At 54.9% G+C, this 17020-nt stretch overlaps 1 protein-coding gene across 18 annotated transcripts in view; it reads right to left on the bottom strand.

Moving 5' to 3' along the window:
- Positions 1-17020, bottom strand: part of LOC129384282 (uncharacterized) — a 667107-nt gene that overhangs the window by 238457 nt on the left and 411630 nt on the right. The window lies entirely within an intron of this gene.

Genomic DNA, 17020 nt, shown 5'->3' with positions numbered 1-17020 from the left:
GTGTCACACCTTGCTTCACTAAGGATGACGACGAAAACACTTGTACAAAATGATGTGAACCCGCCGTGGTTGCTCAGTGGCTATGGTGTTGGGCTGCTGAGCACGAGGTCGCGGGATCGAATCCCGGCCACGGCGGCCGCATTTCGATGGGGGCGAAATGCGAAAACACCCTTGTGCTTAGATTTAGGTGCACGTTAAATAACCCCAGGTGGTCGAAATTTCCGGAGTCCTCCACTACGGCGTGCCTCAAAATCAGAAAGTGGTTTTGACACGTAAAACCCTATGTAATTTAATTTAAAATGATGGAAGCGGACTGAAAATTTGTGCAAATGTACCGAAAATGACGCAAATACAGCCCAATGTTCCTTGAAGCGCGACGCAACAACGTAAGTGTGACACAATGACCCCATTATTTCTTCTTCGCTTCTATGTAGCCAGCTTCTTTGATCAATTGATGATCAATGCACGGTTTGGTGCCATTTTTGTACACTTTTCTCTGCGTGTTCGGCTGCTTTCGCCGCGAGCTTTCCTATTGTGTAGCCGATTTCTTCGATATTCTGTTAGCAGCTTGTTGCCTTGTTGCCTCTTGCTCAGTTTGTCATTACGGGCACATGCCCCAATGCCACGTACTCCTTTAGAAGCATTGGCCTGAAATGGGTACTTACGCAATGTCACATGACCAGTTGCACATACCTTGTGACCCAATATATAAGAGGTAGCCGCACCTTATTCGAGTCTCGAATAAGGATGATGGAAGCGAGGACAAGTCGAGAATTACACAATTGCAGCAGAGCGGAGGTTCTCGCATAGAGGCATCACTTTGTGAGCAAGAGCGTAAAACGGATGACTTCTGCTCAATACCTTCCAGTCAATCAATAAGGATGGCTCACTTCTAGGCAGTCTTTAAACGAATTAGTTGATATCCTTTATTTTGCCAGTCTCAGCCCCTTTCTAGGCCTTGAAAATAATGTGCGGTTCTTTAGTACCCCCATTTCTCTTCTTCAACGAAAACTTGTGTATCAGGTGACGCGGTTTTTCGTCGGTCCATTACTGTCACTGTATTGGTGCTACAGAGAAATGACAAGAGTGATTTCGTTCGTACGAACTCCCCAGTTCTCCAGACATCTAGCTGAAACGATATTAAATGCTTGTGTGAAATAAGGTATATAGCCTGACCTTTCCTTTTTACCAAATGAACTCCGTGCAAATTTCATGTTTCCTGTTAAGTGAAATTGAGAAATATATTCAATATGACATTCGCTTTCCTAAAATATTCGTATTCGATTCGAATGAGAAATTTACCTATTCGCGCGCCTCCACCAGTAAGTCGTCATGCATATTTCAGTCCGCTCGACAAAAAAGGTGTCCGCTAATTCATAGTGGCAGGATATTTATATAGAAGAGCTTACCGGAGGAGGCAATATTTATTTATTTATTTTTTTATTAAAAAGACAATTACTTCGTCTGCAGCGTTCTTTCCACATTTGTGAAAAGAAGACTGCGCGCTCAGTACAGGTATTACATCTCTACCTTTTATGGTAAGATCTCCATGTCTCTCATAAAATAACTGCTGCGCAGAGTGTGCTAGAATGGATGTATGCTCAACGTCTGTGTATTTTGCCAAGTTGATGTCTGAAAGTTTCGCATTTCGCGTTTCAACGTCGCTTTTAACGAAATTAACGTTAACGCTAACGAAATTTTTATTCGAAATGTCCAGTTTTCTCCCACAGGCTCCGCTAAAAGATGATACTCCAACTTCCTTCCTTGACAGATGACATTCTTGTTTGGATGCACAAATGATCGTCGCGTTCGGCTGAAGGAGCAAATGAGTCCTATCTGTAGCACCTCAAACAAAGGTCGGCGTTGTTTCATATAGCATCGTCGAGGCTACTCTACAATGCACGCAACTTGGCAGCAAGAAGTTAGCACGAGTGCTCCTGAATTACCCAGCGTCTTTTTCCGGTCTCTCATATGTGGCCTCACAGAAGCGGCACGTCTTGTGACCATGACATTTCGGAGCGTCTCGTCCGCAGCCATGCCTCGAGGGCAGAGATGCTGATTTACTACTGTTCACCTTGTTTGCGGTGTACTGCCTACGAGGTCAACAGGCCACGGTAAATCATGCACCACGATGAATCATGCAGCAGCAGCAGCAGCAGCAGCAGCAGCAGCAGCAGCAGCAGCAGCAGCAGCAGCAGCAGCAGCAGCAGCAGCAGCAGCAGCAGCAGCAGCAGCAGCAGCAGCAGCAGCAGCAGCAGCAGCAGCAGCAGCAGCAGCAGCAGCAGCAGCAGCAGCAGCAGCAGCAGCAGCAGCAGCAGCAGCAGCAGCAGCAGCAGCAGCAGCAGCAGCAGCAGCAGCAGCAGCAGCAGCAGCAGCAGCAGCAGCAGCAGCAGCAGCAGCAGCAGCAGCAGCAGCAGCAGCAGCAGCAGCAGCAGCAGCAGCAGCAGCAGCAGCAGCAGCAGCAGCAGCAGCAGCAGCAGCAGCAGCAGCAGCAGCAGCAGCAGCAGCAGCAGCAGCAGCAGCAGCAGCAGCAGCAGCAGCAGCAGCAGCAGCAGCAGCAGCAGCAGCAGCAGCAGCAGCAGCAGCAGCAGCAGCAGCAGCAGCAGCAGCAGCAGCAGCAGCAGCAGCAGCAGCAGCAGCAGCAGCAGCAGCAGCAGCAGCAGCAGCAGCAGCAGCAGCAGCAGCAGCAGCAGCAGCAGCAGCAGCAGCAGCAGCAGCAGCAGCAGCAGCAGCAGCAGCAGCAGCAGCAGCAGCAGCAGCAGCAGCAGCAGCAGCAGCAGCAGCAGCAGCAGCAGCAGCAGCAGCAGCAGCAGCAGCAGCAGCAGCAGCAGCAGCAGCAGCAGCAGCAGCAGCAGCAGCAGCAGCAGCAGCAGCAGCAGCAGCAGCAGCAGCAGCAGCAGCAGCAGCAGCAGCAGCAGCAGCAGCAGCAGCAGCAGCAGCAGCAGCAGCAGCAGCAGCAGCAGCAGCAGCAGCAGCAGCAGCAGCAGCAGCAGCAGCAGCAGCAGCAGCAGCAGCAGCAGCAGCAGCAGCAGCAGCAGCAGCAGCAGCAGCAGCAGCAGCAGCAGCAGCAGCAGCAGCAGCAGCAGCAGCAGCAGCAGCAGCAGCAGCAGCAGCAGCAGCAGCAGCAGCAGCAGCAGCAGCAGCAGCAGCAGCAGCAGCAGCAGCAGCAGCAGCAGCAGCAGCAGCAGCAGCAGCAGCAGCAGCAGCAGCAGCAGCAGCAGCAGCAGCAGCAGCAGCAGCAGCAGCAGCAGCAGCAGCAGCAGCAGCAGCAGCAGCAGCAGCAGCAGCAGCAGCAGCAGCAGCAGCAGCAGCAGCAGCAGCAGCAGCAGCAGCAGCAGCAGCAGCAGCAGCAGCAGCAGCAGCAGCAGCAGCAGCAGCAGCAGCAGCAGCAGCAGCAGCAGCAGCAGCAGCAGCAGCAGCAGCAGCAGCAGCAGCAGCAGCAGCAGCAGCAGCAGCAGCAGCAGCAGCAGCAGCAGCAGCAGCAGCAGCAGCAGCAGCAGCAGCAGCAGCAGCAGCAGCAGCAGCAGCAGCAGCAGCAGCAGCAGCAGCAGCAGCAGCAGCAGCAGCAGCAGCAGCAGCAGCAGCAGCAGCAGCAGCAGCAGCAGCAGCAGCAGCAGCAGCAGCAGCAGCAGCAGCAGCAGCAGCAGCAGCAGCAGCAGCAGCAGCAGCAGCAGCAGCAGCAGCAGCAGCAGCAGCAGCAGCAGCAGCAGCAGCAGCAGCAGCAGCAGCAGCAGCAGCAGCAGCAGCAGCAGCAGCAGCAGCAGCAGCAGCAGCAGCAGCAGCAGCAGCAGCAGCAGCAGCAGCAGCAGCAGCAGCAGCAGCAGCAGCAGCAGCAGCAGCAGCAGCAGCAGCAGCAGCAGCAGCAGCAGCAGCAGCAGCAGCAGCAGCAGCAGCAGCAGCAGCAGCAGCAGCAGCAGCAGCAGCAGCAGCAGCAGCAGCAGCAGCAGCAGCAGCAGCAGCAGCAGCAGCAGCAGCAGCAGCAGCAGCAGCAGCAGCAGCAGCAGCAGCAGCAGCAGCAGCAGCAGCAGCAGCAGCAGCAGCAGCAGCAGCAGCAGCAGCAGCAGCAGCAGCAGCAGCAGCAGCAGCAGCAGCAGCAGCAGCAGCAGCAGCAGCAGCAGCAGCAGCAGCAGCAGCAGCAGCAGCAGCAGCAGCAGCAGCAGCAGCAGCAGCAGCAGCAGCAGCAGCAGCAGCAGCAGCAGCAGCAGCAGCAGCAGCAGCAGCAGCAGCAGCAGCAGCAGCAGCAGCAGCAGCAGCAGCAGCAGCAGCAGCAGCAGCAGCAGCAGCAGCAGCAGCAGCAGCAGCAGCAGCAGCAGCAGCAGCAGCAGCAGCAGCAGCAGCAGCAGCAGCAGCAGCAGCAGCAGCAGCAGCAGCAGCAGCAGCAGCAGCAGCAGCAGCAGCAGCAGCAGCAGCAGCAGCAGCAGCAGCAGCAGCAGCAGCAGCAGCAGCAGCAGCAGCAGCAGCAGCAGCAGCAGCAGCAGCAGCAGCAGCAGCAGCAGCAGCAGCAGCAGCAGCAGCAGCAGCAGCAGCAGCAGCAGCAGCAGCAGCAGCAGCAGCAGCAGCAGCAGCAGCAGCAGCAGCAGCAGCAGCAGCAGCAGCAGCAGCAGCAGCAGCAGCAGCAGCAGCAGCAGCAGCAGCAGCAGCAGCAGCAGCAGCAGCAGCAGCAGCAGCAGCAGCAGCAGCAGCAGCAGCAGCAGCAGCAGCAGCAGCAGCAGCAGCAGCAGCAGCAGCAGCAGCAGCAGCAGCAGCAGCAGCAGCAGCAGCAGCAGCAGCAGCAGCAGCAGCAGCAGCAGCAGCAGCAGCAGCAGCAGCAGCAGCAGCAGCAGCAGCAGCAGCAGCAGCAGCAGCAGCAGCAGCAGCAGCAGCAGCAGCAGCAGCAGCAGCAGCAGCAGCAGCAGCAGCAGCAGCAGCAGCAGCAGCAGCAGCAGCAGCAGCAGCAGCAGCAGCAGCAGCAGCAGCAGCAGCAGCAGCAGCAGCAGCAGCAGCAGCAGCAGCAGCAGCAGCAGCAGCAGCAGCAGCAGCAGCAGCAGCAGCAGCAGCAGCAGCAGCAGCAGCAGCAGCAGCAGCAGCAGCAGCAGCAGCAGCAGCAGCAGCAGCAGCAGCAGCAGCAGCAGCAGCAGCAGCAGCAGCAGCAGCAGCAGCAGCAGCAGCAGCAGCAGCAGCAGCAGCAGCAGCAGCAGCAGCAGCAGCAGCAGCAGCAGCAGCAGCAGCAGCAGCAGCAGCAGCAGCAGCAGCAGCAGCAGCAGCAGCAGCAGCAGCAGCAGCAGCAGCAGCAGCAGCAGCAGCAGCAGCAGCAGCAGCAGCAGCAGCAGCAGCAGCAGCAGCAGCAGCAGCAGCAGCAGCAGCAGCAGCAGCAGCAGCAGCAGCAGCAGCAGCAGCAGCAGCAGCAGCAGCAGCAGCAGCAGCAGCAGCAGCAGCAGCAGCAGCAGCAGCAGCAGCAGCAGCAGCAGCAGCAGCAGCAGCAGCAGCAGCAGCAGCAGCAGCAGCAGCAGCAGCAGCAGCAGCAGCAGCAGCAGCAGCAGCAGCAGCAGCAGCAGCAGCAGCAGCAGCAGCAGCAGCAGCAGCAGCAGCAGCAGCAGCAGCAGCAGCAGCAGCAGCAGCAGCAGCAGCAGCAGCAGCAGCAGCAGCAGCAGCAGCAGCAGCAGCAGCAGCAGCAGCAGCAGCAGCAGCAGCAGCAGCAGCAGCAGCAGCAGCAGCAGCAGCAGCAGCAGCAGCAGCAGCAGCAGCAGCAGCAGCAGCAGCAGCAGCAGCAGCAGCAGCAGCAGCAGCAGCAGCAGCAGCAGCAGCAGCAGCAGCAGCAGCAGCAGCAGCAGCAGCAGCAGCAGCAGCAGCAGCAGCAGCAGCAGCAGCAGCAGCAGCAGCAGCAGCAGCAGCAGCAGCAGCAGCAGCAGCAGCAGCAGCAGCAGCAGCAGCAGCAGCAGCAGCAGCAGCAGCAGCAGCAGCAGCAGCAGCAGCAGCAGCAGCAGCAGCAGCAGCAGCAGCAGCAGCAGCAGCAGCAGCAGCAGCAGCAGCAGCAGCAGCAGCAGCAGCAGCAGCAGCAGCAGCAGCAGCAGCAGCAGCAGCAGCAGCAGCAGCAGCAGCAGCAGCAGCAGCAGCAGCAGCAGCAGCAGCAGCAGCAGCAGCAGCAGCAGCAGCAGCAGCAGCAGCAGCAGCAGCAGCAGCAGCAGCAGCAGCAGCAGCAGCAGCAGCAGCAGCAGCAGCAGCAGCAGCAGCAGCAGCAGCAGCAGCAGCAGCAGCAGCAGCAGCAGCAGCAGCAGCAGCAGCAGCAGCAGCAGCAGCAGCAGCAGCAGCAGCAGCAGCAGCAGCAGCAGCAGCAGCAGCAGCAGCAGCAGCAGCAGCAGCAGCAGCAGCAGCAGCAGCAGCAGCAGCAGCAGCAGCAGCAGCAGCAGCAGCAGCAGCAGCAGCAGCAGCAGCAGCAGCAGCAGCAGCAGCAGCAGCAGCAGCAGCAGCAGCAGCAGCAGCAGCAGCAGCAGCAGCAGCAGCAGCAGCAGCAGCAGCAGCAGCAGCAGCAGCAGCAGCAGCAGCAGCAGCAGCAGCAGCAGCAGCAGCAGCAGCAGCAGCAGCAGCAGCAGCAGCAGCAGCAGCAGCAGCAGCAGCAGCAGCAGCAGCAGCAGCAGCAGCAGCAGCAGCAGCAGCAGCAGCAGCAGCAGCAGCAGCAGCAGCAGCAGCAGCAGCAGCAGCAGCAGCAGCAGCAGCAGCAGCAGCAGCAGCAGCAGCAGCAGCAGCAGCAGCAGCAGCAGCAGCAGCAGCAGCAGCAGCAGCAGCAGCAGCAGCAGCAGCAGCAGCAGCAGCAGCAGCAGCAGCAGCAGCAGCAGCAGCAGCAGCAGCAGCAGCAGCAGCAGCAGCAGCAGCAGCAGCAGCAGCAGCAGCAGCAGCAGCAGCAGCAGCAGCAGCAGCAGCAGCAGCAGCAGCAGCAGCAGCAGCAGCAGCAGCAGCAGCAGCAGCAGCAGCAGCAGCAGCAGCAGCAGCAGCAGCAGCAGCAGCAGCAGCAGCAGCAGCAGCAGCAGCAGCAGCAGCAGCAGCAGCAGCAGCAGCAGCAGCAGCAGCAGCAGCAGCAGCAGCAGCAGCAGCAGCAGCAGCAGCAGCAGCAGCAGCAGCAGCAGCAGCAGCAGCAGCAGCAGCAGCAGCAGCAGCAGCAGCAGCAGCAGCAGCAGCAGCAGCAGCAGCAGCAGCAGCAGCAGCAGCAGCAGCAGCAGCAGCAGCAGCAGCAGCAGCAGCAGCAGCAGCAGCAGCAGCAGCAGCAGCAGCAGCAGCAGCAGCAGCAGCAGCAGCAGCAGCAGCAGCAGCAGCAGCAGCAGCAGCAGCAGCAGCAGCAGCAGCAGCAGCAGCAGCAGCAGCAGCAGCAGCAGCAGCAGCAGCAGCAGCAGCAGCAGCAGCAGCAGCAGCAGCAGCAGCAGCAGCAGCAGCAGCAGCAGCAGCAGCAGCAGCAGCAGCAGCAGCAGCAGCAGCAGCAGCAGCAGCAGCAGCAGCAGCAGCAGCAGCAGCAGCAGCAGCAGCAGCAGCAGCAGCAGCAGCAGCAGCAGCAGCAGCAGCAGCAGCAGCAGCAGCAGCAGCAGCAGCAGCAGCAGCAGCAGCAGCAGCAGCAGCAGCAGCAGCAGCAGCAGCAGCAGCAGCAGCAGCAGCAGCAGCAGCAGCAGCAGCAGCAGCAGCAGCAGCAGCAGCAGCAGCAGCAGCAGCAGCAGCAGCAGCAGCAGCAGCAGCAGCAGCAGCAGCAGCAGCAGCAGCAGCAGCAGCAGCAGCAGCAGCAGCAGCAGCAGCAGCAGCAGCAGCAGCAGCAGCAGCAGCAGCAGCAGCAGCAGCAGCAGCAGCAGCAGCAGCAGCAGCAGCAGCAGCAGCAGCAGCAGCAGCAGCAGCAGCAGCAGCAGCAGCAGCAGCAGCAGCAGCAGCAGCAGCAGCAGCAGCAGCAGCAGCAGCAGCAGCAGCAGCAGCAGCAGCAGCAGCAGCAGCAGCAGCAGCAGCAGCAGCAGCAGCAGCAGCAGCAGCAGCAGCAGCAGCAGCAGCAGCAGCAGCAGCAGCAGCAGCAGCAGCAGCAGCAGCAGCAGCAGCAGCAGCAGCAGCAGCAGCAGCAGCAGCAGCAGCAGCAGCAGCAGCAGCAGCAGCAGCAGCAGCAGCAGCAGCAGCAGCAGCAGCAGCAGCAGCAGCAGCAGCAGCAGCAGCAGCAGCAGCAGCAGCAGCAGCAGCAGCAGCAGCAGCAGCAGCAGCAGCAGCAGCAGCAGCAGCAGCAGCAGCAGCAGCAGCAGCAGCAGCAGCAGCAGCAGCAGCAGCAGCAGCAGCAGCAGCAGCAGCAGCAGCAGCAGCAGCAGCAGCAGCAGCAGCAGCAGCAGCAGCAGCAGCAGCAGCAGCAGCAGCAGCAGCAGCAGCAGCAGCAGCAGCAGCAGCAGCAGCAGCAGCAGCAGCAGCAGCAGCAGCAGCAGCAGCAGCAGCAGCAGCAGCAGCAGCAGCAGCAGCAGCAGCAGCAGCAGCAGCAGCAGCAGCAGCAGCAGCAGCAGCAGCAGCAGCAGCAGCAGCAGCAGCAGCAGCAGCAGCAGCAGCAGCAGCAGCAGCAGCAGCAGCAGCAGCAGCAGCAGCAGCAGCAGCAGCAGCAGCAGCAGCAGCAGCAGCAGCAGCAGCAGCAGCAGCAGCAGCAGCAGCAGCAGCAGCAGCAGCAGCAGCAGCAGCAGCAGCAGCAGCAGCAGCAGCAGCAGCAGCAGCAGCAGCAGCAGCAGCAGCAGCAGCAGCAGCAGCAGCAGCAGCAGCAGCAGCAGCAGCAGCAGCAGCAGCAGCAGCAGCAGCAGCAGCAGCAGCAGCAGCAGCAGCAGCAGCAGCAGCAGCAGCAGCAGCAGCAGCAGCAGCAGCAGCAGCAGCAGCAGCAGCAGCAGCAGCAGCAGCAGCAGCAGCAGCAGCAGCAGCAGCAGCAGCAGCAGCAGCAGCAGCAGCAGCAGCAGCAGCAGCAGCAGCAGCAGCAGCAGCAGCAGCAGCAGCAGCAGCAGCAGCAGCAGCAGCAGCAGCAGCAGCAGCAGCAGCAGCAGCAGCAGCAGCAGCAGCAGCAGCAGCAGCAGCAGCAGCAGCAGCAGCAGCAGCAGCAGCAGCAGCAGCAGCAGCAGCAGCAGCAGCAGCAGCAGCAGCAGCAGCAGCAGCAGCAGCAGCAGCAGCAGCAGCAGCAGCAGCAGCAGCAGCAGCAGCAGCAGCAGCAGCAGCAGCAGCAGCAGCAGCAGCAGCAGCAGCAGCAGCAGCAGCAGCAGCAGCAGCAGCAGCAGCAGCAGCAGCAGCAGCAGCAGCAGCAGCAGCAGCAGCAGCAGCAGCAGCAGCAGCAGCAGCAGCAGCAGCAGCAGCAGCAGCAGCAGCAGCAGCAGCAGCAGCAGCAGCAGCAGCAGCAGCAGCAGCAGCAGCAGCAGCAGCAGCAGCAGCAGCAGCAGCAGCAGCAGCAGCAGCAGCAGCAGCAGCAGCAGCAGCAGCAGCAGCAGCAGCAGCAGCAGCAGCAGCAGCAGCAGCAGCAGCAGCAGCAGCAGCAGCAGCAGCAGCAGCAGCAGCAGCAGCAGCAGCCGAGGCACTTAGAGGTTAGAAATACACTTCTCCTGCCAACTTCTCCACGCTCCCACATTGCATTTGCGGAAGGCCCGTGCAGTGTCGTGGTAACAAGGTTTCGGCGCAGGTTGTGCCAAAGCGGTCCTACATTCCGCAACTAATGAATAGTATACGATCCACGTGTTGCAAATTAGACGACATAACCATTAAAATCCCAGCAGAAGTGAACTTGTTCTGCTTTTCGCAGTAGCTGGTAATTCCAGCTAAACTACTTTATAGACTAGTTGCCCTGTACGTGGGCCACAAGTAAGAAGTTTTACCTCACTAATGTTAATGAAGCGTACGCTGAAGATGAGAATGGGCGCAATGAACTCTAAAAATCTTACTATGTTGAGTTCATGTTCAAACCTTTGGTCTTGCGAGTACAACGTCCCAGTCTTTTCTTCCGTGTGTTTCATTGTCCTTTTTTCTATCTTGAATATGGTAGTTGCTTCTCACCAACGTCGGTGAGGTGAAGATTTGTGTCGATTGTCGTATACCTTGTAAAAGCAGGTTAAATCAAAGAGGGTGAAAGGACAACATAAGACCGGCATCACAGTAGCTGAATGCATAACTTTTCCCGTCACAAGCGCGGTCATCTGCCTGTTGAGCTATAGACGTTTCTTTTTGTATAGCGTTTTCTTTTGTGCCAGAAATGGCTAGCGATTGTAACCACCTGCCGAACGCTGTTGCCGATATATCTGACACATGTTTACTAGAAACTCCCGCTAAAAACTATGTGTTTGCCTAACCTGCCTTGTCCTAAGCTTATCTTGCAATTCGCCTAAGCCTACGCTTTTTCGTTGCTGCATACCATGCTGTTTTCTTTTTCATGCATTATGATTTTACCTTTTTTATTGTACACCTTTCTGTAACGCGCCCTTGGACTTGAAGATATTGTAATAAATAAATAAATAAATAAATAAATAAATAAATAAATAAATAAATAAATAAATAAATGGCTGTGTCATTTCTCGATTACAATGTGGTCATGTAGAGTTGCAAGTAACCTGACATTGGATGTGGAAGGCAGCGTTGCTTGCGTCCATAGCGGCAAAAGCGGAGCACTTCGTGAAACGTGAGAGAGAGAGAGAAAGAGAGAGAAGGGAAGAAGGAAAGGCAGGGAGGTTAACCAGACTGAGTAGGTGAATCATCAGGCTCCTTTGTGTTCTCTATTTCACTATAGGATTCCCGTCTCGGTTGTGTCGCATTTGCTCACAGGCACGTTTCAGATCAGAATCTATCGACAGAAGCGCCTACAATTCTTTGTAGGGCAGAACCAAGTGCGCTTCAGATAGCTCCAGCAAGGAAACAAAATGGCTGGTTCCACCGCAGAGAACCTGCGTAAACAAACCATGCTAATTTAAACTTAGCATCTTAGAGGGGGCCCTCATTTTATTCTCTCCAAGTGCCAAGTTGCACTGGCTTGCAACCAAAAGTCTCCTTCCGGTGCGATTGGAAAGTCCACGTCGCTGGTGTTTCGCAGTGCTCGAAGTAAGTATAATGTGAAAAAAAAAGTGGAAATGAGAAATTGACTGGAAATCTAAAAACTATTGCAGGAAGAAGGAGGGCGACAAGACGAAATGTGGTGAACCATCAGTCCTCGTACTCTAGGGAGGAGAGAAAGAAAAAGAACGTCCTAATTGGGTCATTGTGTACCTAAATTTTAAGCTGGGCAAGACGTCGAGGACAAGTAATGGTTAAGCAGTAGAATCGCATCATCACTAATCAAGAGGAAATCGTTTTTCAATGGGGAACAAACTTGCGGCTTTATGTTCCCATCAAATGACATGAATCGCTTTAATAACTACCGTTTATGACATGAAGATAATCGTACTGCCACGACACAAGAATAGCCCACTCCTTTCCTGACGATTTACAGAAAATGTATAAGGGTACCTATGAATGCTAGTCGACATTGCTGATGACGTTAGCAAATGCTGACTGGGAGCTTACCTCAGTCGTTGAAAAAGGGCGAAATCATTGCAATAGCCGGTTCTCACATATGGAGCAAAAATTGAGGAGGTTAGCAAAGAAGCTCGAGAATAAGTTAAGGGCCGAAAAAGAGCGATGAAACAAAGAGTTCTAGGTGTAATGCTAAGGAACAGGACGGGAGTGGTGCGCATCATAGAGCAAATAGGGATAGCCGATATTCTAGTTGACAATTAGAGAAAAGAATGGAGCTGTGCTGGCCATGTAATGCGAAGGGCAGATAACCTGGGGGGGTACTTCTGGATGGGTGCCAGTGGAAGGAAAGTTCTGTCGAGGGTGGCGGCGGGAAATTAGGTGTTGTGATGAAATTACGAAATTTACAGGTGCTAGTACGCTAGCACAAGACAGGTGTAATTTGAGGTCGCTTGGAGAGGGTTTCGCCCTGCAGCAGACACAAAAATGTGCTGATGAAGAAGAAGATGATGATGATGATGTCTTGACCTCTTAGGCGACCTGACCGTACGCGCCGACCTTCTTGGAGCTTGGTTCGATGCCCAAGCTTGTTATGATTGCACAAGTGGACTGGAAGTTCCAGCCTCGTACACTTCAAGCTGCTCTAGACTTTGTTTTATGGAAGCCCTCCGTTTTGCATCAGTACAGCCACTGCCGGCAGTAACCTCCAGGTGTTGAAGTTTCATAAGTTTTGAAGTCAGGGAAGCTCAGAGTAATATAAAAGAAATTGTCCAGCGAGTATCACCCTGCACAGCTTCATTAGCAGTCTTCCCGTTTACGCCCAATGCGAGAGTGCCATTGACCTTTGGTCTGCAGCCGCATCCAAGTCGCAGGCGTGCGGGGATCCCCATTGTTCTGGCAGGCCCATCGCATTCGAGACTAATAACTGAAGAGCACAGATTTACTCTATCATAGAGAAGTCATCTCGTGAGCAGTATCGGCGAAATTAAGCATTGGGCGAAAGTGCAGTTCGCCATACGCAGTTTCGTTGGCCATCCTTCTTTCACATCGCTCGTCTAGTTACTCCAGAGGTGGTTGTTATCCACATACATACTGAAATTTAGCCCTTCTATATTTCTCAGAGCTTCGAGGAGACTCCTCATCGCCACGTCGAAGAGAAACGGGGAGAGAAGCGAGCCCTGCGGCGTGCCCCTGCTCCCTAAAATCAGTGTGGGAGATTCAATGTCTTAGAACTTCATGTAGGGTGATTTCAAGTCCTACCGCTTAGTGAACTCTCAGAATGATCGATTTCGGCACTGCTCTAACGGGGACTTCTCTACAATAGGGCAAAACTCTGCTCTTTAGTTATTAGGTTCTGCCTCTTCATGTCTGTTCCCCCGCTGTCAAAATATATTTTAGAACCGCCAATTCTACCCGCAACAGTATAAAAATAAGTGGAAAAACAGGGTGCGAATGGAGCGCAGAGTATCTGTGAAACGAGACGACGTCACTGGTTCATTTATTGAGACGAGAGGTACGCAATGGCGAGGCAACAGCGACTGCGAGTTGTGTTGAATATTTCTTGTATGGTGTGCGCGCTCTCGAGCGGAATATATGTGTACAACGAAGTCCCATTTGTGCATAGTAGTATTACAGTGGCATGACGGTGATGGCTTCTTGTGCGTCCTTAATTATCACCCTAGGTGTTGTCATTAACAAGATCGTTAGAAAATTTGTCTTGCTGAACGCACGTTTGTTCTATATGCCTAATTTGGTGGATATGAGCGTTGTTCTGCGCTGATGCTAAACATGCTTACAGCAAGATGGCTGAGCGTACACAACGAAAAGAAACAAGAAATATCGGCATTGTTGTTTCTTGTTCCTTGTCTTTCTCCGTGCTTAGGCTTGTGCTGTGAGCATATAAATGGTGACCCACCAAACTAGCAAAAAGTCTTACCTATCTCGTGCTGACTTTGTCGGTGAGCTTGTAGGAAGTTAAGGCTTTAACTTGATGGCAAGCCCACGACAGGATTCTCGGCGCACGTAGTTTTATGCGACACTGTGGCAGGGGGGTTTCTCAGTGACTTCGCTCACAACATTCTGATTCGTAAAAGAAATATAATGACAGCTCACTGTCGCATTGCTCGAGATCAACTACGTGAAGGAATGTCAGTATTACCAGCATCAAGTACTGTAGTGGGGCTGCACCTTCTAACGGTACATGGCCGAGTTTAAAAAAGAGAATTAAAGAAAGATCCAGTATAAATATTTTTCGCAACTTTGCTTACACTGCCTCTCGCCCACACACCTTATATTTTATCTCCAACATGGATGTCACTTGCCACAGGTTATTCATAAAGTGTCGCTTGCACTAGTGCGCGCGTTCGTTTCGTTTCCTTTCCCTTCAGTGAGGGCATAACTGGTCACATTGCAGTATCCTTCCTTTCCCCGACTTTCCTGCATACTGAAACGGCTGTCTTTATGCGACATCGCCGCTATCATCCGTTCATCGGTATTCACGGGAGAAGCGTCGGAGCACTATCAAAATTGAATAAATGCTAGGGTTTTATAAGTCGAAACCTAGATCTAATTATGAGGGAGGCCGAGGTGGGGGGACTCCGTATTAGTTTTCACCGATCGGAGTTATTGAATGTGCAGCTCAATTTCAGTAAACGAGCGTTTGTGCGCGTCTTCGTCCATCGGAACGGGGCCACCACGGACGCTATGCAACTCGTGGCCTTAAAGGGAAGCTGAAACGGTTTTCAATTTCTATGAATTGCTGGGATTGGGAAGAACAGACCTAATAATTTACGGTTCTGAAATTTTTTTTTTCGTTTTGTTAATATAACGGGCGGAAATCGCTTTCTAAATCACCCGCGCGGACACGCCCCCATCGCTTCCCGGAGCGCCGGGTGAGGACGTTGGCAGAAGAGAGAACCGGCGAGTGACGTCATGGGCGGAGACCGAGCCGACCGAGCTGCGGACCGGCGTGCTGACATGCCTCTTTCCGTCCTGCGCTTTACTGAACGACGCTACGAGAGATCTGCCGCCGCCGCCGCCGCCGCCGCTCACGTTTGTTTTGCGATTTTCGTAAACTGTTCTTTCCTTCTGTGCTGCGTGAGTGCCTACAGCCAAGGGCGCCCAACATGCCCTCGTTCTGTGCAGCATTCGGCTGCGAGAACACAGGCTGGCGAGACGACGTGGTGTTTCACAAATTCCCGAAGGAAAAGAAGCTTGCAGCGCAGTGGGTACGTGCGGTGAGGAGAGATAAGTTCGTGCCGACGAAATCAACTGTGCTGTGCTCGGACCATTTCCGCGACAGTGACTATCATCGGAGCTTGACAACGATGCGGGCAATCGGTATTCCAATTAAATCGGCGCGACTGAAGCCCGAACAACTTCAAGTACACAGCTTGGCAGAATTCGACGGTTCTTCTTTCCCAACTTTTTCCATACTAGCCAGACAAACTGGCGGTATGCTGCATACCTCAACTGCCTGTAAAAAAAAATTGCTTTCGTATCACTCTTTTTCCATTGGCCATATCATTTTCACACCTGTGTGTAAACTTCTTGCCTTGTCCAGCCGGTTCGACTCCTTTCTGGGCAAGTGCCAATTCCAGTACTGCCCTGCTGAGGCACACAGTCCTGAATTGTCTTGAACTTGTTACGCACTGCGTGCGCTTCTGTTTTTTCCTAATCTCTTGCACCTCCTGGCAGCACAAACAGTTCTCTTCATCTTCCATCAATACGCAGCACATGCAGGTGCACCTAGTTTAATGAAAGCGTGATTAGGCCCACATTGATGCCCTGGAGAAATACGAACATTTGCAGCCATTAACGTCTGGTAACACAGTTTTAGCGTAGCCGGATAGCCTTACGAGAAATGCGAAAACGCGTTGTTGCTAGCGTTGCTATACTCCGTTTCATACATCAGGTGCAACACTGTGGAGGCTTGAGATACTTCTTGCAGTGGCTGCGTTCGCACTTAGAAAAAGTTCGGTGCTTCTTGACCCGATTTTTCAGAAAGCTTTCCATATATAAGCTCAGTTCGGAATGAAAAAAAAAGAAGAATTTACCCATAGAAACCATCCGTGTACTTATACGGCTGCTAACACGTTCTATTAAAAAAAAAAATTCTTTTCGGTATTTTTTAATTGCAGCCCGTCGCGGCAGCTTCATGTGCATGCTCGCGCGAGCAAACGCCGCTGGCACGCTGCGAAGCATAGACGGAAACGCGCGCAGTACTAAATTTTGGTGACCGGACTTCCAGCGGAGCTTCCACAGCGATGCACCTGAGGTATCAAATGGAGTGTAGGCTTGCCTAGTGACATTCGACGTATGGTTCAGTTATCGTATTTACCACACGGCGGTGCTAAAACTGCCTAATATCTTTATGTCAACACTAGCATGGAGCACGCATACCGATTCTTGATCGAGCCACACTCGCAAAGTCGTCGAACCATAGTATGAATATTGCACATATAATACCTCTGGTCATCTCTGGATGTGTATGATAAGCAACTTCCATGACTGTACCTCACAGCACTGCATGTGCGCGCTTTGAAACGCGGCACTTATGTTCTCGATCGTGTATCAACGCTGAAAAAACCACGGGACTTTAGACAAGCAGCGGCAAGGTGCTTGACATCGCGGAATTGCACCCGTGTAAATCTAATGAGAAGTTAGTGCTTCGGCATTCTTCCAGCAGCATGTTCCCAGTGACACTTTAGCGCATTTTTTCTCCCGTCATTGCAACGTGCAGCTACATGAAAAAAAAAAAAAAAACATGCGTACCAGCTAAGATTTCCAGCGCGCGAGAAGGTGCACACATCGCTCTCGCTGTTGGCACACTCAATATCGTCGTTGACTCTGTTGCCGCCATCGTTTTCCGTATCGGCTGTGGGTTCAAACATGTACGGGGACAACACAAGCTGTCGGAGACAGCGAGAACGTTCCATCTTGCAACTCAGCTATGAAGCCAGAACAGCAGAACCGCGTGCTACCAGAGAGAAAGGAATGGTGCTACGCTCTGGAACGGAGACATGCGGCGGCGCCGACCGGCGACTACCGCCAACGACGTCACAGCGGCCCCGACCAATCACGGGCAACAGCGGCGTTCGCGCGATGCCCTGAGGCGCTGGTGCGCGTTTTCTTGGAAAAACAGACGCTTGCGTTTGTTTCCGCCCTTTTTGAACCAGATATTCGTGTTCAGGGGACTCAAAACTGTAGAATGCCGCAGAGAACTCATTTTTTTCGAAAAGTGTTTCAGCTTCCCTTTAAGCTCAACACCGACAAGACCGTTGACACTAAACCATTGCAGCAGGCTTGGGTACCTTGTCCCTTAAGCTATATTTGATCTATTAAAAAAAATTGTTGTCAACTTATGGCTTATGTAATGACTCCGAGTGAGGTCTTTAAGAAAGCAAAATGAAAAATGAAAGCGCTGAGCGCACGGTAAAGTATCTTAGCTGGTCAAAATCAACCCACTGTCCACCACGGCTGTGCCTCTCGTAGCTCATTGTTTTTCCTTTCAATCTTAACCTTGTCCATCGCTAAAATCAATCTCGTTAAAGAAATGTGCTCCTACGTAGCGGCA

Source organism: Dermacentor andersoni, chromosome 8 (genome assembly GCF_023375885.2).
Source record: "Dermacentor andersoni chromosome 8, qqDerAnde1_hic_scaffold, whole genome shotgun sequence".
Classification (NCBI taxonomy): domain Eukaryota; kingdom Metazoa; phylum Arthropoda; class Arachnida; order Ixodida; family Ixodidae; genus Dermacentor; species Dermacentor andersoni.
This window is presented reverse-complemented; position numbering and strand designations above follow the sequence as displayed.